Source organism: Neopsephotus bourkii, unplaced genomic scaffold (assembly GCF_033783945.1).
Source record: "Neopsephotus bourkii isolate Nb327-2 ecotype Australia unplaced genomic scaffold, CSIRO-AGI_Nbou_v1 NB_860, whole genome shotgun sequence".
Lineage (NCBI taxonomy): Eukaryota > Metazoa > Chordata > Aves > Psittaciformes > Psittacidae > Neopsephotus > Neopsephotus bourkii.
This window is the reverse complement of record NW_026901356.1, coordinates 1,216,039-1,239,703: the sequence shown is the minus strand read 5'-3', so window position 1 is coordinate 1,239,703 and position 23,665 is coordinate 1,216,039. Positions and strand designations below refer to the sequence as shown.

The window sequence follows — 23,665 nt, the reverse complement described above, 5'->3', positions numbered from 1 at the left end:
GGACACCTCACTCTAAACCATCTTACCCAAGGCTTCGTCCAACCTGGCCTTGAACACTGCCAGAGATGGAGCATTCACAACCTCCCTGGGCAACCTATTCCAGTGCCTCACCACCCTAACAGGAAAGAATTTCCTCCTTATATCCAATCTAAACTTCCCCTGTTTAAGTTTGAACCCATTACCCCTTGTCCTATCACTACAGTCCCTAATGAAGAGTCCCTCCCCAGCATCCCTATAGGCCCCCTTCAGATACTGGAAGGCTTCTGGGAGGTCTCCACGCAGCCTTCTCTTCTCCAGGCTGAACAGCCCCAACTTTCTCAGCCTGTCTTCATACGGGAGGTGCTCCAGTCCCCTCATCATTCTTGTGGCCCTCCTCTGGCCTTGTTCCAACAGGTCCATGTCCTTTTTATGTTGAGGACACCAGAACTGCACACAATACTCCAAGTGAGGTCTCACAAGAGCAGAATAAAGGGGCAGGATCACCTCCTTCAAGCTACTGGTCACACTCCTTTTGATGCAGCCCAGGATACGGTTGGCTTTCTGGGCTGCAAGCGCACACTGCTGGCTCATGTTCATTTTCTCACTGACCAGCACCCCCAAGTCCTTCTCCACAGGGTTGCTCTGAATCTCTTTGAGATACATCCTTTTGAATCATTGTTTTTCTTTCCATCCCTTATGCTCTGGATCTCTTGCAACAGTACTTCAGGTTTAAGTTCCTATTGCTGAAAGAGATAAATACACTCTTGCAGTGCTCAGGGAAAAGGGTGAACCCACAGGCAAGAAGCAGTGATGTCTAGGAGGAGCTGATGGGTTTATTGAGTCTTGTGCATGGATTAAAAGACAGTAATATTGGGCACTGCCATGCAAACTGAGCATTTGCACTGCTGCACTGGGGCTTATCTTTTGCTTGCACTCTTTTTATCTAGTCACTCTAATCTCCAGCCCCATGTGAGTCATGTCTAGGTGTGCAGTCAATGAGTAGGAGAAAAAAGCAGCTAAAATACTGTGCTGAAGCTGGTATAGTTCCACTTGTGCTAGTCGGCTACTGTGCTGCTGCAGCATAGCTTTATGGTATTTCTACTAAGTCCTCAAGCAGTGGCTTAATTATTTTTTTTTTTTTTTAAAGGACAACAAAAGCAAACAGAAAACCAGGTTTTTCTTCGAATGATAGGTTCATGGAGTCCAACCTAGCATTGCCAAGTCCACCCCTAATCCATGTCCCTAAGCATTTCGATAATTTGATTTAGTGTCTTCATTGGTAATAAGAAGGTTTTAAAATGAAGGTAAGGCTTTCAAGGTGAGAGGCTGTCATTTTTTCTTCTTTCTTCTTACTTCTGCCCACATGATGGCAGTATATGTTAATCTAAACCAAGAAAATGAAAAATACACTGCTTACAAACAACACAGTTCTGTTGCAGTCTCCCAAAATCCCAGAAGATTTGAGAAGTTTCCAAATGGCATTATGACCAGTTATGAAAGAATAACTCCCACTTATTGTAAAAGCCCCCAAGACTTATGAGGCAGTAAAGCCCTGCTTCACGCAAGAACCACGTGTAGCTAAGTCTGAATGGGTATGGAATGGTGCTGTGTTATAAATAGAAGTGGTCAGTGAAGCTTTGTCAGTCATGCTTAGCTTAATCATTTGCAGTCAATAAAGTCATTGAAGTATGATTACCACTCCCTGGCATCAGTTTTGCAAGCACAGAACTGGAGCTTTGAGGCTGCACGGGCAGCTAGATGTTGAGTGTTTAATCTGTGGTAAGAGTACAGAAAATCTAAACAGACAGACTATTGAGATATTAGCTGCAAGAAAGTTTAGACATTACTTCAGAAGGATTATGACCAGGCACAAAATCTACTGAATATGTCAAGCTCTTCATCTCTTTGTAAATTGAATCAAGGGAGTCTGAGTGTGTGTGGGGTCTGTATGTGTTTACCGCGTGGAATCAGAGAACATTGCCAGTAGTCAGAGATAAAGGTTATAATGTTTAAAAGCACAGAACTCAAAGCAAAACACTTCTTTTTTTCTGCGCCTTGACATACCTGGAAGCACATTTCTGGGTTTTTTTTTATTATTGTTATTTTCTGTGTACTGTAACTTAAAACTTGTAGGCTTCATTTTAAACCTCAAGCTTTTTGATGCCAAGATTTGATAAGGAGAAGGGAATAGTAGAACTTTGTGCTTTCAACAACAAAACCAAGAAACTAGGAGCAGATACTTGATTTAGCCCCAATACATAAAATAAGAGGCATTGGTGAAGCTCAGCCCGTTCCTTTGATGAGGGTCTCTGAGGAATCTCACCTGTAACCAATTTATCTTCTGGGTCAGGTTGCAGAACATGTGAGCACAGACAGTATTCTTTTGTGCTTTGTTCTTGTAGTTTGTAATTTGGAGTTCAGTCTTAACAGATGTGATTTTTTCCTGTCTCAATGTTGGATAAATGAACAATTGGGGAAATACTGTTTTACTTGAGCAGCTTTATTTCCTGAAAACTTGGACTTTGCGATATACTTAGTAAACTGCTCTGTGTCATGTACCTGCAGCTATGAAGCTAAAGAGATGGGAACTTGAAGCAGCTACAATACCAGGGTAAGTAATCCATTGTTACTTTTGCTTATTGTAATTTGTATTTCTCAAATCCTAGGGATTATTGATCTAGTTTCTATATGACTCATTGTAATAGGCATACTATGATTAACCTATCTTCTTACAACACATTTCTTCTGCTTGCTGCTGTACATAATGTTCTATTTAAGTCCTTGCTCTCATAGTTTAGACTCTACAGGTATGTAGGAACTTACTAGTGGCATGCTATATTCCAGTATATATGGTGCTGCTGCTCAAGTTATACCCAAAAATAAGCCAGCAAAAGTTACTGGGGTAAGTTACTCCTTTTATCCATATAGAACTGGTACTACTAATGGGAGAAGTTGTGGTATCTTCTCTGTCTAGGGAGATTTCTGACTATGTAATTCCTATAGATTTGGACAAATGTTCATTTTGTTACAACCTTATTTATCTCATATCTGCAATAATCTCCATTTGGAATATCTCACTTTCTTCCAAGTGGATATCCTACAAATAACATTTACTTCTAGACATTGCCTATCAAAGTTGCATAAATGTGTTATTCCATTGTTCCCACACCCCACCTCTAATATAAAATTATATCAGTTGCCCACTAGTATACTCTGTGTGGGCACACTAGGATTATTAACTGGCATTTCTCTCGCTTGTTTTACTATACTGAGCTATTATTCCCATTTTCCCGTTAATTTAACCCATAAAAATGTGCTATTTAGTACAATGCAGAGGTTATCCAGTCTAGAATCCTCTGTGCTAGGCCCTGCTCCTATTAGTAGGAGAAAATTTCTTCCTTGGGAAAATTAACATGAAACAAACCCCAAATTCAGGTACAACTCCCACCAAAAACTAGGTAAAAAATAAGGCTGCTGCAAATAGGGATGGTGCCACAGGGTTTTGGGATGGGCTGAGATAATAGGGGACAAGTGTTCCAGAAAGATAAATATAAGGAAAAAGGCCATGTGATAGACTGGAGGGAAGGGAGGCTGAGGAGAACAAGCTGGCTCTTTATTTTCTACACCTTCAAAATATTGCTGAAATTCAGTTTAAACTATATGTAGAGTTTTCATAATGTCCAGGGTCTTTGATTTGTGATTAATCTTGGTACCTGATTTCTTAAAATGCCTTGTCCTCAGACTCAGGCAGATTCTGTATGCTAACTAATAATAATGTGAGAAGGCCTAGGGAGGCCCTGTACCTGTTTGAGCTTGAACATGGTTTCTCTCCTTTGTGCCAGGTTGTATTTTGTTTCTTTCTTTTTGTTTTCCTGTATATATGCACTCTTAATAGTATGTAAGCAAGTGGTTTCTATGTTGCATCTAAGAGCAATTTCGTCTTCTATCTTTTTGATAAACTGTCTGATGAAATTCCTGATTCGTTATAATCTGCTGCAAGAAAATATACTTGGAGATGACTGGCTGGCCCATGACTGGCAGTGGGTTATAGAAACATCTAGCTGCAAGGTTGTATTTAAAGTTTGAGGTAGTATACTGCAACCAAACAATAATTGGACTGTAACAATTCTGAAATTAGTTTGGTCTCCTTTCAGTCCCCAGTAGTTAAAATGCTTGGCTGTTTGCTACAGCTGGCAATAAATAGTAGCCTGTGGCTCTCCTCTGGTATCCGCTGGGTGCACTTTTGTATAGACTCCCCTCTTCTCCTTGAACTAACTTAGCAAGCCAACAGGATGTTTCTTGAACTAAGGAGTAACTTGGACATTGTCCTTTTCTCCTGTATCCAGTGCACGGGTGTGTCTTGAAAAGAGACTGTTAATTGGCTGTTATTTTGCACAAGGGATTCTCAGCTGCAGAAATATCCCTTTATGGGCCTCTGCTTGCTTACGTAGTTCAGAGAGGCCTTGGGGCTTCTTTGACCTAGTTCCCTGTATAGATAAATGGGAGTACTGCTCTCAAGCTCAAAGAGTGCCTTTGTTTATAGTTTTCCTTAGCACAGTGGAGATATGTGACTTTGCTGGTCTTGGCATAGAGAAAATGACAGATCAAACCATCCTCTTGCTCTCACTGGTGAGACCTTTAGGATGGAAGTGCTCAGTGCTGGAAAGTATGGCACAAGTTTCATTATGGTGTTAACTAAATCTATTTAATATGGCGTAGAATGGCAGGATGTCTACAGAACTAAAGCCTTTTTATTCCATGTCAGTTCAGATAACACAATAGTTATCCTGAGCAGCAGTTTTCACACATATAATGTTATAAATGATCAACATGAATTGTTTTTATTTCAGTGCTACATACACCGTTCAGTGTGGAGCACAGAATACATTATTGTGTCTGAATTTTATAATTTATAATATAACTTAATTTCACAACTAAAAACTCTAGTGCACCTCATATGCAAAAAAAAACCCTAAATAAACAAACAAACAGAAAAGAACCAAAAAACCCAAACACAACAAAAAAAACCCAAACTCCTGGCTAAGTAGAAGCATAAAAACGATGTCTTAGTTCTGCTGGATGTGAATATTAGCTTTGTGTGTTTGTTTTAGTGGTGTAGTTAAGGTGGCTCAGGATAGAAAGTGTAAAGCCAATTTTCAGTTCCACTGACCCTGACTCCTTAAGGTTTACTTTATCACTTGGAGCAGCCTGCCTCAGTGAAGAGAAGCTTGTTACTGTGTTCTTAACTAGTTTAACTTGAACATGAACTCAAATATGAATTGAACTGCAGCTTCACAGAGGTAAATATAGCTAAGCACAGTTTCTTAAGCTATGATAGGCTGGAGAGCCTATAGTATCCTTGTAGCCAGTTAAGAAGTGGCTGTGTGCCTACAGCCTAATCACTAAGCGCTATGGACAACACCACCGTGTGGTTGTTTCCATAAAACAGATTTTACATGCTGTAAACCAAAAAGTGCAGAAGTTCTACTGCACAGGCCATTAGTAGTTTCATGCAAATTTAAGGATAAGTTTATGTATTGGTAGGAAACTGTAAGAGTTGTGCCCTATGTATCAGAGAGCACACTGTCTGATTAAATGTGGTGTTATCAGAACTGCAACTCCTGCTTTGGGGTAGAAGTCTTTCTGAGGGACAAAGAAAACTTGTTACATTCCATGAGGATTAAAGAGAGAGAATTTGGGATGTTTTCTTCTAGGCCAAAGCTTTTTATGGTTAGTTAATACACAGGTCAACAAAGAATAATCAGTAGGTCATTTCATTAACTGTGTCCAGTTATGAATTATTAAAGAAGTCTCAAATGTTTGATAGAAATTAAAAGCATCTTTATCCAATGCTGATAATAAAGGAAAAGCCTGACTTTGTCCACTTGGTTATGCTGGCTTCAGGAATACTTCTTGACCTGTGTGTCTAGTGGGTGATGTGAGTGTTAGCTTCCTTTGTGTAAGGGGTAAATATCTCCATATAAAAATAAGGCTGCAAAGTTGTGAAATAGTTGAAGATGAAGCTTTTCTTGGCTTGGCTAGATGAAACAGTGGTATGCGCTTGGGTAGAGTATATAGCACTTTGTACATAAAGCTTGTAACTCTGTGTGTGACCTGATATTTTTAAAGGTTTACTGTAATGTTAACAGCTAATACTTGTAGTTTATTTCATATTTTTACATTCGTAACAGCATCTTGAATATAAATTGTGAAACTGGCTCCCACTGAGTGAGCTTCCCTTATAAACAGTACCTGAGTGTGTATGTAATACACATGGTTGTCGTTCTCTTAGATTGCCCTAAGAACAATAGTGTGGCAATGGTACAAGAGTTTGAAAAACTTTTCTTTAAATATTTTCTGCAAATACTAATCTGTATGCCTTCAAGGACACAAATCTGAGAGGGAGTAGCTGCAAATGTTTGAGGGAGGAAGAGGCTTAATGGAAGAGTAGAAATTATAGGTAAGCAGTAGCTACACTTGCTCAGGCTGAGTATGAAGCTTCAGTTCTACTGTATTGGCATTCACAGGATTACAATGCTGTAAATTTTTGTTTCCCATTGGTATGAAGTGGGAATACAGGCCGACTCTAAGATACCAGTGTCCTGAACAGCCAATGTACTTTTACTGCCAAGGAGAATTATTCTGTCATTAATATTTTGATGCCTTGAGGGGTTATTATGAAGAGCATGATGGTCTTGACCACATTATTTCCTTTGCTACTTTTTTCCCGTCACTTTGACACTTCTCTATATAACTCGTTACACAACAGCCAATTGTGATAAAAAAAAAAGTAGGAGTTTAGAGATCGGCATTGATTGTTAGTGTTTAACTATTGTTCTTGGTGGGTGGAAAATCAATTATATTAAACATCAAGTGTTTCAATTTTGTCAACTTGGGCTAAGGCAGAGAGTTAATCTTCATTATTTTGTCATATTGAGGTTAAAAGCAAAACAAAACAATCGCATGTTACTCTTGGTACCTACCATATGGCTCTTTTAAAAATGTAGTGCCTCACAGTTGTAGTAAGACCTTTTTTGCATCCAGTATGTCTTTGGACTGATGCTGAATGAAGCAGGTAGGTGCAATGAATTTTTCTCGTTAAACAGACTTGGCACAGAAGTTTGTTGACGGTATGGCTGCCTCTGTTAATTTTTTTATCAGCATAAATCTGGTATGATTAGAAAGTCAAGGGTGCCACACAGACTTATGCTAGCTGATTGTGTCATCTCCAAACAAGACTTAAATTGGGTTACAAGAGTTACATAGAGGCTGAAGCAACAAGGTACATGTTGCCCTCAGCTCTTTGGGTTGATAAGGGATAGATTGGGACTGGCATGTGAAGGTATGACTTGGTCCACAGCCTTAATAATAGGTATGATTAAGGACAAAGAGCATGCTAGCTCTCTGGTGGCAACCTGGCACTGCAGTGGTGTTGATGTCTGGCAGTTTGTGTGTGTAAAAAAATAAATAAAATACCCTCATCTTTTCATATAACAGCACTGCATGAGAAGTAGTTCCCTGAATTTACTTTAAACAGTGTTTTGGTTTCACTGTGAAATGCTCCCACACACAGTTTTACAAGAATGTCTGTCTTCCAGTTAGGCAGAGTAGTAACTGAAGAATTCCCCTCTCCCATTACTCCTGCCCAGTGGGGGAGGACAGCACATTTACAGCAGGATCTTTCTTATGTTGATGTGTAGGTGGAAGTGCCCTGCAGCCAGATAGTGGCTCTGTGAGAAAACCCGAGCAATAAAATATTTTATGTTTTTATCCACCCCATTATTCAACAGAGATATTTCTGCAGGTGTGAAGTGGCTTCTCCAGCAATGCTGCCCTCGGAGACAGCGCAGTAAGAGAGATGTTTGGCAATGCGAACAGAAAGGTCGGGTGGCTTAGGCTGTATTTTCAGATTTTATACATTTTCTGTGCTGCTTTGTGGCAATACATGACCTTGCTGTTGTTTCTCCTCCTGTTTCCAGAGAAGAGGATAATTGCATATTATAAACATTGGAGTTCTGGCACTGGGAATTCACTTGGGTGGTAGCACGTCCAAATATGGGGCTCCGCCTTTGAAAACAGAGGCAAAACCATGGAATATAAACAGCCGAACAACTTGTTACTTGAAGGAATGCCCTGGAGATGTTCAGGGTCTACCCAGTGTCTCATGTGGGATGTTAGTCAAGTAATAAACAGTTATTTTTACAGTCAACTGGAGTGAGATTCTGTCTTGCAAAGAAACAAGTCCCTGTGCTTAGAAACAGGACTAGTGCTAATTTAAGTGGTTCTTGCTAGTGGAGCCAGGGTTTAGCAATGGATGATGTCAGTTGTAGTTATGCCTGTCAAAAGAGAAAATGTGTAAGGCATAAACTCTGTCTACCTCTGTATTAAAACATACAGAAATCTGCCTCTGAAGTGAGACAGATGCCAAGCTGGCTTAAATCTGATCCTCATAAAGCCACACCTTACCCTTAGTATCCAAGCTATCCGGTTAATCCCCCCATTTTAGAGGGAGAATGATTATTCATGCAGCTGTACTCATGGTGTACAGTCATAACTACTTCTCAATTTTATGCACTGGCTGCAGGACAGCAAAAAAAACCCCTCTGTGTAAATGAGTCAGTCTTGGAGAACTTGCCTAGTTATTGACCTCTTACACCTAGTTTGTTCCCTTTAGATTAGCTTTGCAGTAATGATGCTTTACCATGGACATGCACATACCGTGTTTTAAGCACCTAAGCTAGCGCTCAGGTGCTTATTTATAGAGAAGCTTTAAAGCAGCATGTTGTTCAGGTGTTCTTGGGGTCTTTACTGCTTGTTGAATAGCCACAGACTCATTTCCTCAAATAACAAAACACTCCTCTGAATTGCTGGCTATGGTTGACTGGGGAAGGGGGAAAAGAGAAGAAATCAGCTGTCTTCCGTGATTTAACATTTATTTGATCAGGAATAGCTTCTTATTCTGACTGCAGGCAATGAATATCAATGAGGCAGTAGCCAGATGTTAATGGAGCAGGGCCATGAACTGCCCAGGCTCTGTCATAGGCACTGAAAACCAAGATTGTCTGACTTATCCATGAAACCTCTTGAGAGAAGCAGCTAGGTGATTCCACAACTTCATAGATTTCAGTTTTTAAAGGACTGAGCTGTCAGTGTGATTATTTTTTATTTATTTATTTTAAAGTAATAAAACAGTTTATAAAACATACAAAATGGGATTTCCTCTGCATTTCCTTCCTCCTCATTCCATCTCAACTGCCTTCTTCATTATAGGAGTATGTAAGGGAAAATGGGGTCTTTGGTACTGCTGGTTTTTCTACTAATCTCCTAAGTAGATGCCTAGAAGAAAGTGAAGCCACTGCATTGTGTCTTGCTAAAAGTACTATCTGGGATGTCCTGTGTCATCTTCAGCTGGTGTGGTTATAGATTACCCCTCTCTTGAATCTTCTTGATAGCTTTCATGCTGGTCTCTGTAGCTTGTAACCTAGCCCACGGCAGTAGAGTAGAATGAAATATAAGTCTAACCTTCCTTACAGCAGCTGTGTGGCCGCTTGCAGCTGTGCAGCGGGAGATGTGTGTGTCTGGGAGATGCTGCCAGCCACAGGGTGATGAGCTCTTGTGATTCATCAGTTGTTTAAATGTTATGTAGGTGGAGAAACGGTGATGTGGGGGATGAAGCTTTAAGACAGAGGATTACTGGGACAAAAGCACTTCATCAAAAAACTAACCTGCCTTTGTGCTGAGGCCTGGTACAGTTGCTGTTGCTGTCTATGTAACCGAAACAGCCTTCAGCCACCTGTGTGCTGTAGTTAAACAAATTAATTCCCAATGAAAGCCTCCAGCAGCAGAAAAACAGAAAATATAGCTGGTGATACGATCATCTAGATGAAGTAAAACACTTAATACCTGACTGCTGATACATGACGAATTCAAAATATTTTACTTTTGGACTGAATCTTTAAATGGAAATATATTCTATTGTGTGCGTGGGAAACAGTGTTATTTTAACTCCTTTCTTTAAAATATTTTCCTGATTATATAGTCTTCAAAAGATTAATATTTTATTAATCTAGTTTTATAGTCTAGTAAGACTTCAGATAGTGCAAATCTTTAGTGCTTATTCTAGATCTTGTTAAATCAAGAACCATGCCTTTAAAAGTTCTCAGAAGTACCCTTCCTCAATAAACAGTTTTTAAATGATGCAGAGGAGATAAAATAATGGAACACTAATAAAATATTTTCTGCATGTTATGGTATTTAAATAAAACTAACTTTTTAAACTGGGAATTATTTCTAAATACTTCCTCTCTGTTAGGATTGACTTGAATAGAAAACCAAGCTTGTATTTTGGTTATGAACAGAATTTAGACAATGACAGTTGCTTATCCTCATATGAAATTGAATTATAACATATGGAAAAAGTAGAAGGAAAAATCCATAACTTCTTTCAGGAGAAAGACAATACAATGCATATTGTTTTCACTTCCCTGAGTTAAAAAACAAAACAAAAGCCAACCACCACCAAACCTTAAAATAAACAGATAATTTTGCCTGCAGTGCTTCCCTTTACTGTTTTCACTTGTATTATTTCAAGTCCCCTGATTTAGACAGGGAGATAATCTGGTCTCGTTACTTTTGGCTATAATTTGATTACGTTTCCATGTTTATTTTAATATGAATGTTTCCTGAAAATGTGAAAAAAGTCTTTGACATACTTTAGCAGTGCTAGTCATTGACTTCAATATAGAATCATAGAATAGTTAGGGTTGGAAAGGACCTTAAGATCATCTAGTTCCAACCTCCCTGCCATGGGCAGCGACACCTCACACTAAACCATCTCACCCAAGGTTCTGTCCAACCTGGCCTTGAACACTGGCAGGGATAGAGCATCCACAGCTTTCCTGGGCAACCTATTCCAGTGCCTCACCACCCTCACAGTAAAGGACTTCTTTCTTATATCCAGTCCAAACTTCCCCTGCTGCAATTTTTTTCTTAGCCAACCTAAGGGATTTCTGCCTATCTCAAACTCCTCTGCCAGTATAAATTCTTGTCGTAGACCTGGGGCCTTTCCAGCATTATGATATAGATCTGGTCTTAGTCACTGAACCCTTAACTCTATTCCCACCCTAAACTGTATAGCCTCATAACCTAGGAACTGGTTATGAAACAGAGGCCTGCAAGGGACATAATCCAGATCCCAACTGATTCATAGCCTTCATCCTAATCTCTTGACACTTCTAGAATATTTTTTTTTGCAGCTATGTCTGAACTGAAATTTTATTTTAAATATTTCCTTATTACCCTGGCTTATCCTATGGATTAAGTAGTAAGTGTTACTCTTGTCCCTGTATTTTGATTTGTGTTCAGTTTAAGCTTTCAGACTCAAGGGCTGACCCTAAAAACCTTTTGTAGTCTTTGAAGTTGTAGTCTTTGATCTCCTTTAAGATTCCTGTAGGATGAAGTGATTACTTCAGTTTGGGGATCAAGGTGCTTTATGTTCGAACTCTAAACCAGCGTCAAATCTGTCTTTAACACACCTGAATGCCAGACTATACCATGAACTGTGTTTTATTTCTAGTATTTCTCTAAGCTGCCCAGGGCCTCTATAGAACTTGGCTCTCCTCTCAGCCTGTGCTCTCCTAAACAGCAAATCTTACCCATATTTCTTGCCTGTCTCTATATTAATGTCTTAACTCGCTTGTCTACTGCACGACCTTTGCAGTGTTTCAAAAGGCTTTGCTATAAACACAGTCCTTCAGCTGATCCTAACCCTGCTTTTACCTCTAGCTTTGACTCCTGATGGTACTAGCTCTTCCTCTTTAAGACCTCTAATTTTAAGGTGAGGGTGATAAGACAAATCTAGCTAGTGTTATGCAGTTATATTCTGGTTCACCTACCTCTCAGTGCAGATTTTCTAGGCCTTCAGTGTATCACATTCTGAATCTCTGCTGCCTTGAACCCACGCCAGTGCTCTAACCTTACATCAGGCTTAATCATCAGTGGTTTATTTTCATCTTTACCATCCCTTCTTTCAGGCTTTCTTGGTCTAGGCTAGAGGACAAGTGTTCAGCTATATATGTAAACCATGATGTTAGAGCTCAGGGTTGATCCTTGGATTTTTTTACCCAAATTTTATGTGTAACATTGACTTTTAAATTAAAATGCTCTATTGATCAAAGGAGATACTTAAGGGAGAAGAAGTCTTAGGAAAGAGAATTATAAACCCAAAGCAAGAGGTACAGAAATGTTTAATACTTTTCCAGTTACTGCATTGTTTTAATTACACAATCAAAATATGCATGATAGGATAGTGCTGGACTCGAAATAGGCTTGAACTATTTAATTCTAACTCTGGGAACAGAATGGTCATTTATGCCAAACTTCTTTTGGGTAAACTTTGTAACTTACCTAGCTTTACTGGTGTTTTTCAGTTATGTGTTGGCTTGTTACATACTCCTTTGTTATCCTTGATCTGTTGAAACAGATAAATGGTTTCCGACAGTATTAGTTAATACCTTAAGCATTGGTTTAAAAGACTATCCCTCTGGCTGTGTTTGAGTTATACTTTCTCTTTATATAGAAAGCTGTGAATAATTGTGGGTCATTTGAACCTTTGAAGAAGGATTTACATGGCAGAAAATTCAGATGCTAAAACACGGTATTAATTAATTTCTAAAATAAAACATGGAGCAACCAGATTTTTATATATATATTTTTATTTTTTTTCTTCCTGTTGGTTGTATTTTTTCTGCTTAGAGGAATAACACTAATGCTCTCAATGCTGGAGTTCTACACTAGCTCTTCCTTGCTTTCTTGAGGCAGCTGGTGATTTAGTTTGATTACCATTTTTGCCTTCAGGTTTTATGAGCCTGGGCTCTGTGGGAAATGGCAACTAGAAGGTAGTTAACACCCTGGAAATTCAGAAGACCACTTCATGGTCAAGAGTGCATCAATCCTTTCCTTTGACAAAAGAATTCAGCTTTTCCACATAACAGGTATCACACTTCCCAAACTTAGAGCACAATCCGTGTGTAAAAATATATTTAATAGCAAGTCCTTTGATAATTGATGACGAGTTGAAATTATTTAAAAGTAGATCCTCTGGGCATTTCATTGAGTCACGTTTTACACTCTTGAGGGATTGAGATTTGAAGGGGCCTCAGAGAGAGGGGTAAGTTGTTTTTGCTAAAACTCTTGACTTTAGCTATACCCGTTAGCTTAACAGCCTCTTGTTTGCTGAAACAAAAACTGCTGTTTTGTTCTGCCTGGTGCCTGGGCAGACTGTGGCCTCTAGGTGCTAACAGCAGAATCCCCAACTGTATTTGAGGGTTTTTCAGACATATTAAAGGAAATCTGTTTGGGTGGTTCCCAAGTGCATAGAGAAATCTGTTGAATAGCCACTAAGCTCCTGAGGATGTCTGTGTTGAACAGAAGTTATTTAAGATTGGGTTTGGGTATTTTAGTTTGGTGGTTTATGATTATTTTGTGTGTGTGTGTGTGTGTGTGTGTGAGTGTTTGGGTTTTATGTCTCCTCAAAAAAAAAAAAAAAAACCACAACAAAACGTTATTTAAATGTGCGCATCCATCATTTAATGATTTTTTCTTAATTCCAAATGTATACACTGTGGCTTAGAACAGAAAAGTGTTATTTTACTAGTAAACTTGACTACTTTTCCAACAAGCTGTTAAAATGATTACTATCGCCCTTCATCCTCTGAGAAGGAAAACTTTGCTTGAATTTAGACAAGATGGTCACTTTTCTGCTTTGTTCACTGAAGGAACAGAGAAGCTGGTTCAGGGAAGGATGGCTGCAATTTGTGGCAGCAGGAGGAAGTTGAGGGGAGAAGGTTAATGTGCAGGAGGTGCATGTAGGAATGCAAATTGAGAGCAAAGAACAGTGACTGAGCAAACTCAAGGAATGCTAGAATTGCAGAGATGATGCAGAGGGTTGACAAATATACAGGGGGGTCGTACAAGGGGGTTGTGCAAGAGGGGATAAAGGAATTTTGCCTCTTTAACAGAAAGCATTGTTTGCAAATACCTGTCAAGCTTCCCATGCAGTACCAGGACAATAAGCTATTGATAAGGGGCAGATGGTCTGATAAGGGGAAGAAACAGACTGATAATGGGGAGGAACAGTTACTTAGTTCCAGTGAAGACCAGCTTTGTGGTTTGGACTTTGACCAGACTCCTAAAGAGCAGGCGTGATGGCTAGAGGTGAAAAGTTCAGGCTCCAGGAAGACTCATTTACTTCATCTTGATACCCTTGCCCATGACCTGGGGGGAGGGGGCGGGGGGGGGCACTGCCAAGTGCAAAGGACCTTCTAGCTCATTATAATACCATGCGGGGATAGCACATGAATATGTATAGGTGTATTGTGCAGCCTTATGAATATGTATAACTTTTGAGAATAAATTAGAGGGAAACAACACTGAGGCATGCATGCCTTTGGAGGAGCTATCCCCCATGCGTCTCAGTGCTGAATAAAAGCATACCTACTTTACAACTTTAACGAGTTGTGGAGTCTATCTGCGTATCAGAGAGAAATAGATGCAGAGGAGTTGGTTGGATGGGAGTGAAGAAAGACAAGGGATGTAAGAAAGAGTAATGAAGAGAAATGGAGATTTGTGGGAAGACTGCAAAACTACAAATGATGGAAAATTCATGGAATCTTGGGAGAGGATACTTACATGGAAGAATGGGGTTTGGTAAAACACATGTATTTGTGTTGAACTGTTCTTCTGCAACTAAAGGCTTCTGAGAAGTCAAACTGGGGAGGGACATCTGTGAAAAACAGAATTTTTATTTTTACCTGCTGCTGTGATGTTTCCCATCAGAGAATCCAGTTTTATTTTTCTGATATGTCTTTCTCTGGTTTATAAAGTATTGAGACTCTTGGGAATTTAAAAGAAGGAATACTTTTCATCTCCAGTGTTTTGAAACATTATATGAGCAAAAAGTTTCCCCCAAATACACAAATCTTTGTATATTTGCATCTCTCTTGCCTGCCCGCAGATGATTCCATAAGCTTCTTCTCTGGTTTTACCCCTTGCAAGTCCATAACAAAGTTGGTAGTGTTTGTATGTCACAGCTGCTTGTTCTGTTTCTCTTGGCTCTTAACGCAGGTAGCCAATCTAGGAAGAACCTTCTCTCTTCCTTTCTTTCCCCTCTGCCTCCCCTGGCAGGGAACTCTTGCTCATTATTTTTTTTCCTTCATCCCTAGACAGCCTCCCCGTTTGCCACTTTTTGTGCCAGTAAAGAAACAAGCAGAGTCTTTTATCTTGTTTGCCTTTTATCTGTTCTTGGTTCTCTAAGTTATGACCTAGAAGAAAAAACAGCCATCACCTAAATTCACATTTATGTGAAAGATGAGGTGTTACCTGTGCTAGCAGTCCATCTTTGATCCAAGCTAATATGACAGCATGGGGATGCAGGCTTCAGTGCTGTTGCTTTGAGGGCTATTGTCAAGTTGGGGGTTCCTAATCAAAGAGACTAGTTTAGAAAGGAAATAGTCTATTCTGTGCAGGCTGCTTGGTGGAAGTCTCCGCAAATCAAGCACCCTGATGATTGTAACTTTAAGATATTTGTTACATTTTGTCAAAGAAATCAGTGTCCGTTGGTTGTGAGTTACACAATTTTTCCCTTAATTTGTATTCCACCCCTTATTGGTTAAAGGTCCCCCTCACTTCTCATGCTTATCAGGTACAAAGGCTCAGTCTCTTCACTTGGGTTTGGTGGGTTTCTTTTGCTAGTGGTCATGCTGATCCTGCCAGAATTACTGTTTAGCTTATTAGCAGCCTTCTGGTATCTGAAGGGGGCCTGCAAGGATGCTGGAGTGGGACTCTTCATCTGGGATTGTAGAGATAGGACAAGGGGCAATGGGTTCAAACTTAAATAGGGGAGATTTAGGTTAAATATAAAGAAGCAGCTCTTTACTGCAAGGGTAGCGAGACTGCTCTCACAGTGAGGATGTTCTTGTTTTAGAGAAGTTTTTGTATATTATCTCAGTAATCTAGCAGTACTACCTGTTGGATTAGCATTGTTTCTTGAGATGTTGTGAGTGTGATTTTTACTGAAATCAAATAGTCTCTATAGGAACTAATTTGCTGGAAGAGTGACAGTTCCTTCATTTGGTAACAAGCCTTTGAAAAAATTGAAGAGAAAAATCTTTATCAATGAAAACCCACTACCTGTGGTACTTCCCTATACAGCCATAAAATCCTGAATGTGACCCTGGCAAACAGAGGAATCTTCTGTAATAGTACAACCATATGAAATGATGCAGTTATTTTAATGTACTACCAGACCTCTATTAAAAAGGCTCCATCCTGCAACATGGTGTAAACGTCTGTAAGCTTATGTGAAAGGTGTGGGTTCTCACTCTTTGCAGGATCAGCCACTGAGCTCCTATGCTGCAGTCCCAGAAGTTTAGATCTTGAAAGCTTCTGCTTCTGTTTGGGATTAAAGCATTAAAATTCCTCTTTTTGCTCTCATCCAAATTTTCTTCTGCTACCTCAACAAATGGTTCCCCAAGGCTTAATTAGCACTAACAGAACAACTGCCTTTGCTGTGTAATGAAGCAATCCAGAGCAGTTACAACCCCTCCCCAACCCAAAACGAAACCTTTCTGCCATCTCATGCAAACATGCATGTTACCCTCCTACTCTGCAGTGCACCTGTACACATATATCAAGCACATAAGTCTAACGTGGTCTTGTATATGTAATAATTAATCACTAAGGTACTCGTTTAGTTTAGTGCATGATTTTTAAAACCCTCAGTGATTCTGGGACTTCTACAATGACAGAACTTGAAGGATTTTAAATGTCTCCCATGCCCTTGAATTCTAGCAAATAATTTTGTGTCACCAACTTGCTATTAACAGGGCTTAATCACTAGGTTTATGGTTGCAGGATGCAAAGAACTAAAAGTGGAAACAGTGAAACTGCATCAAAACAGGAAGTCAAGGTATTTAGAGCAAAAGCATTTATTAAATAAAGCAAGGAAAATATTGGATGCCTTTCCTGTGAACAAAAATTAGGAATGCTGCATTTTTTCGTCAGCTCAGATGCACAGAATCATCCAACAGAAGTTATGTTGTCTTTCATCAATTTTAATGCAGCTTCCCTGTAAAACTCTGCCAGCATACAGATGAAGGTGTCTGGGTGTATTGGTGTGCTAAATCATAAGCTACCTATTTCCTTTCATATCATTTGGTTAAAGGTAAGGTTCCAGAACAACCTGCAGAAAGTGAACAACATGTGAAATTTGTTCCTGTCTGGGTACTTTGATCAGGTTATTCCTTCTTTGTTTGCAATCACTTAATAAATGTTCTAGTAACTGTGGCTGGAAAGTACTGCTGACAATAACACCTGGGCAATTATTGATTGATAAGTAACTATCTGGAAGGAATGAATACAGAGAGACCTATGTTTCTTGTTTTGTGGTTTTGTGGGGGTTTTTTGTTGTTTGGTTGGTTGGTTTTTTTGAGGGGGTTGGTTGGGTTTTGGTTTTTCGGGGTTTTTTTTGTTTGTTTGTTCATTTTTTAACTTCAGCCTTTTTAGAAACTTCGTGGAAAATGACAGTAATGAATTTCAGTCCAAAAGGCTGCTGCAAATTTTGCCTTCCCTTTGGGAACTATCCAGAGCAAATAAAAGGTGACTGTAGTCACCAGACCTCTGCACATTTGTGGAAAAGTCTGTATCATGTGATGAGTGACCTGATGCAAATACATATCTGGTAAAGAATCCATAAATATGGATTTTTCATCCTTAATATCACTGCTAGCAAGGCATGGATCACTTGCTGCTTTTCTGTGAAGGACCCTTTAAGAGAAGTGCAGACTATCTTCGATTCTTTCTTTAATTCTACTTGTACTAGTTGTCTTGAGTTTTTCTAATAACTGAAGAAAATGAAGTTGGGCTTTTGAAATGCTTTTTTTTTTTTTTCCTCCTGATTGACTTTAATCTAAATCCCACTCAAACTAATTTGGCATCAGGTTAAAATATGCAAAGTACTTATTGATATGTAATACATAAATACCTAGTTGTATTTTAAATTATCCTTGAGTCACCATCTGTATTTTAGGTCATAGTTTCACAACTGACAATACATTTTTATGATAGTTTCCTGTGAAACAGAGATCTTAGTATTAATTTCTCTTTGTTTATCTATACTATGAACGTATATAACTCCTCTTTTCTCTGCCTGATTTGTGAAATAAGAATCTGGTCTTGCCAAAAATAAGATTGGTGTGTTGTGGAGAAGTAAAAATGCACTGACTTTAGAACAGTCTGGCTAGGTTACTGTGTTGACACATGAAGTTATGAAAGTCACCTTCTAAATCCAACTGACTTCAGTGAGATGTTTGAGCAACAGTGGACGTATATTGGGGCTGTTCAGTCTGGAGAAGAGAAGGCTGTGTGGAGACTTCATAGTAGCCTTCCAGTATCTGAAGAAGGCCTATAAGGATTTTGGGGGGGGCTTTTCATTAGGGACTATAGTGACAGGACAAGGGGTAATGGGTTAAAACTTAAACAAGGGAAGTTCAGGTTAGATAAAATGAAGAAATTCCTTACTGTAAGGGTAGTGAGGCACTGGAATGGATTGCCCAAGGAAGCTGTGAATGCTCCATCCCTGACAGTGTTCAAGGTCAGGTTGGACAGAGCCTTGGGTGAGATGGTTTAGTGTGAGGTGTCCCTGCCCATGGCAGGGGGGTTGGAACTTCATGATCTTAAGATCCTCTCCAATCCTAACTATTCTATGATTCTATATGCTTTTGGAAGCTGAGGAAAATATGCTGATTTGAAGCCTTAAGAAAGCAACAGTAGGCAGTGTATAGATTTGTAAATGGATCATAACATTTTTGAAAGATTGTTTGTCACAGAAAAGCTGCCTGTTGGAGCCATCGCCTAACAGATTTTGCTCTTTTTTTTTGGTTTTGTTTTTTTTTTTTTTTTTTTACACAGTAGGTGTTACTATCAGTTAACAGTGTGCCAATGGCAAGTGTTTATCTGAACTAATGAACATGAAGAGCCTGAAGAATGGTAATGCAAGTTTAGCCTAAAGGCACATAATGACCAAAATATCAGTATACAAACGCAACTTGCATAGTTCTTTCACTAAAAAGCAAGGAAACAAACAAACAAAAACCCCTCAAACAAAAAATGCCAACTCTCCACACTTCATCCTGCCCCCACCTAAGGAAACAAACCAATAGCCCCAGTGGCTAATAGTGCTTATTGCTAATTTTAGGATTAAAAAAAAAATAAATAAAAGAATTGGTTTCCTTAAGTTGGCAATGAGGGTAAGTCACCAGAATTAATCCTTGGAGTGTGTGTTGCCTGCAAGGAAGGAATAGGTTTTTAACACAAAGACCACATATGTGTATCTACAGTGCCATCTTGGTTTCAATAATTTGACTAGACTTAAGTGATTGGGAGACATGTCCATTGTATCAACATGTCATCATTCTGTTATTTCAATGTTGACATACTGAAGGTCAAAAAAATTCAGTCTTCATACATACATCTGGGTGCTTGCGCATTTTGCAGTGTTGTCTAAAGTGCTTCTCTTGCATGACAGTGCTGAAGTGTCACTGATCCCTGAAGTGTCACTGATCACACTGTTGTCACACTGGTGTACAGGCACAGGAGCTTGAGCAGTTCCAGTGTCATCTCAGCCATACCTCATCCACTCATCCTTTCCAGCAACTGTGGGCTTTGAACTTCAGGCCTGACATCCTATTGTCTCCATTAAAAGTATCCTCTTATTACTATAGATGGAGAAATCTCAGTCATTAGTGGAAGTTTGCTTAGATGGTTAAAGTAGTTTTCATGGTATTGTATTGCAGTTGGTCTGAGTCTGTTGCATTTTAAGAGACCCACAAGGCCAAACCACAGACATTTGTATGCCATTGTAATGCTTAATTGAAACAGACTATGAGTCTACAAGTCTGGTTAAAGCATCTCACCTGTAAGCTGCTGTTCCAATAATAATGAGTGAACAGCTCACAAATGAGGTCTGCCAGGAAATTGTACATTTCAGGTCTTGGTCCTGCTTTTACCAGATCTACATGCTGAATTTGGTCTTTTGTTCAGTAGTCCAGCTTTGTGGTTCTTATTAAAACTGATTGTTTTTTCCCCTTTTTCCTGAAAGCTCCCTGAAAACTTAAGTGTACTATGCCTGAAAGAAAGAATAACATAATATACTCCTAAATTCCAGAATACTGCTCTAGCTTTCATGTTTTGCAGTGTTCTTTGTGGCTGTGTTCTTTCTTTGTTCATACTGGAGATGTTTATTGTGTTTAGGGAGAGAAAAATAGGATCTGTTGGTAAAGGCATCATGATTTATGTCAGTGGGTAGCATTTGGGCAAGCATGAGTCTTTATTTTTAAGTTAGGTTTGTACCAAATGTTGCCTGCTTCAGATGTAAAAATGGTAAAATTACAGCTTTCCATCAGTGAATCTGCTGATCATGGCTGGTAATGTCAGAAGTGACTTGTATCTGCTTCTCTGCTTACTCTGAAAATGTGTCGTGCCGCTGCTGAACCCAGGACAATATGGTTAGACTGTTGTTTTTAAACTGGAGGTCAACATATATGCTAGTTTTTCACTAAAAATGGTGATGTGGGCAGAAGTGTGGTCACCAAATTGAAGAGACTGTCTGCTTTTGAAAGGTAGTGCAGACTGGAAAGCTAATAATATCAGGCCAAGAGCTTGCTTCTACCTTAACTATTCTAGCATGCCAAATGTGCAAATTTTGCCCCTAAAGAGTTAAAAGTGTTTGTTTCACAGGAAATTGGAAGAAATTTATGTGCGCAAGTGAAACTGAAAGGTCGAATGTGTGACTCATATCTATTGACAGATGGAATGAGCATAACATAAGAAGACAGTGACTAGAAAACAAGCAGGTTGTGTGAAAGTATTTTTAGAGACTAATTTCTACCCAGCTGTGTCTTCTATGAACAGAATAAGTTTGTCAAAGTTACCTAGAAGTTGCCTAATCGCTACCTAGTGAAAATTAATTACACTGGTATGGTTTACATGGATACTTCATCCCTTGGGAAGAAAATAGAGTTAACTTTTTTATAGAGGTCTACCTTAGTTTAGAAAAAAAGAAAAGGTAGGGAAACAAGAATTAAGAGAACATAGATGTTCCTATTAGTGCTCCTAAACTTTTACATACCCACTTACTTTACCTCAGTTCCCCTGTTGACTCCCACTTCTGTGCTCTCTTCCCCTCTCAACCTCTCTCTTCTTCAGCTTAAAATATCAGAACATACCCAACTTGCTTGTTATATAATAATGACTCATACTTCCATTGGCTTAAACTTTACCCAGCCTTTCTTTCATGTCTTTTCATGTTCCTGAAGTTGAGATTTAGCATCTTCAGTTTTGGGTACTACACTGTGGGGTTTTTAGTATATTTCACTGAAGCGACTTGGAAAAATTATGCTGGAAGTGGATATATAGAATTTATTTAGGGCCATGAGGATAAAGAGTGGCAAAATTTTACATGATACATTCATTTTGCTGGACAAGCAAAGAAGTATAATGTATGGAAACCCACAATGCTATGTGGTATTTGATAATCATCAAGTCGAGCAAAATTTGACTGAAAATATAGCTACGAGCCATACAGTGCAGTACATGTGAGTGTTTACCTGCCCATTGCTTAGAAGAGCGACTGTTTGCCTTGTGGATTTTGTAGACCATGGGGTTAAGTTCTGAGGCAATAAACTCCAAAGTTAACAATTGCAATTTCTTCTGTTGTTGTCCTGATGTATTCTACTGGCCAGATGATCACAGTCAAATACGAAATGTGTATCTGAAAGCTACGTATTCCATTACTGAGTGAAAACCTTGTGGCAATAATGGAATGTGCTATTTTTTGGGTCCCTGCTCCCCACAGAACATTAGGAGATTGGCTGGGGCTTTTTGCCCAGCCTGTGGAGCCCACTTTCCTTCACCCCAACCTATGAGCTTCCACTTCTTAGGATATTAAATGCTTCTCTTTCCATCCTGACTATCAGTCGGGCTCTAACTGGCAGACCTCCTGCTCCATAGCCAGGTGGAAGAGTGCAAATACCAGGCACTGCAAGTGAGTAATTTTGTTAAAGAGTGAGAAATGGAAGGAGGAGAGAGAACCTCAAACTGGGGTAATTCAGCAAATGTCATACTCTGGATTACTTTCTTAGTTATGTTTTTTTATGGGATCTCCATAGACATACTATTATATATTTTTTTTATGGGATCTCCATAGACATACTATTAGAGTACTGTGTGTTGTTTACAAGGTTCTCACATGAGCTAACAGGACAAGTGCAGCCTACTGGAATGAGGAAAACATCTAGTGTTCTCTTTTACAAGAAATCTGCAGTGAGTTAAATCTACACATTCATTGGTATGCTAAATCACTGAGCCAACAAGTGAGGGTATGGATAAATCCTGCTGCTAGTATGGCCTGGTTGCTGCTATTAATATTTTCCCTGCAGAATGATTCTTTTATAATTCAGGATTTATAAAGGTGAAGATGATAACTTCTTCATTAGAGTAAGCAGCAGGGAGCAGCAGTAAAACTTCAAGTATTTCAAGAGCAGGATCTCTTTTTTGAACTAAGCATACACGTGCAGTGTATTCCATTGTCTGTAATCCTTTCTCATCCAGCACATATGCTATTAGCCTACTCCTTTTCCTGGAGTTCATCCAAATACTAGCAGCATCATTTCCTAGTTAGAATGGAAAACTCAAGGGGAGGAATAAAAATAAAAAAAAAGTCTTTTACAAATAAGCCTGTAATATTCCCACAGGAATTACATATTAGTGAAAATTTTGATATGAAAATAAAGTGTTGAAGGTTAAAAATGAAATAATGAAACTCATGGGGCAAATTTTAGAATTCTGACTCTAGTGGAAATACAATAGCAAGTATATGAATGAAAATACATATCATGTACTTCTTCTCATTCTCTGTTTTAAATTATTGTTCCAGCACTTAAGAAAAAGGGATTTTCTACCTTGTCACTTGCATTCTTAAAAAAAATTGTGTTTTCTCAGCTTTCCTTAAAAAATCTGTAGGAGAATACTGTTTCATATTACAAATATAAACCAAGACCTAAAATCCCATGTGCAATTAGATCTTACTTTAAATAAAAGCAGAAGCTGGCAGGTTACTATAAATGTAAAAATTACAGTAGTGGGTGCCTAAGATTTTCTCTTTTTAAGATGAAGGGAATGTTTCAACTGCTGCCAGTGAATGGTAGAATACGCACTCTAGGCTCACCCCTTGAGAGTGGGGGAGTGGTCCACTGTAGACCACAGAAAGTGGTCATGTTTGATGTAAATCAGTGCTCCTTCTCTGCTGTAGGGAAATTTATGCTGATTTCTGCTATTGGAAGGTAGGTTACTAGTGCTAACATACTTCATTTCCCTCCTCAGCTGTGTAATTGTCAATGGTGCATATGGAACAGAGCCTCTGCCTGTATTCTTCTTTGTGATCCATGGTTTTCACTTGTCTCTGTTTCAAAATACTGTCTGCTTGAAGTATTGTGAAATCTAAAATCTTCCATTTGTTTTAATTTTACTGAGCAGTAAGTGACTTTGCAAAACACCTGAAGCAGAATGGCAGTGCCCCACAGTCAGTAGAAAAGTTGCAGGTATTTAATAGTAGTAGTTTTTACACATAACT

General features: G+C 39.0%; 1 long non-coding RNA gene across 1 annotated transcript in view; it reads left to right on the top strand.

The window, feature by feature from the left end:
• Positions 1–2,177: 2,177 nt before the first annotated feature.
• Positions 2,178–23,665, top strand: part of LOC133214004 (uncharacterized) — a 59,527-nt gene continuing 38,039 nt past the window's right edge. The window contains exon 1 of the long non-coding RNA XR_009725955.1: positions 2,178–2,590. This is a non-coding gene — a long non-coding RNA (uncharacterized LOC133214004). The remainder of the gene's footprint in view (positions 2,591–23,665) is intronic.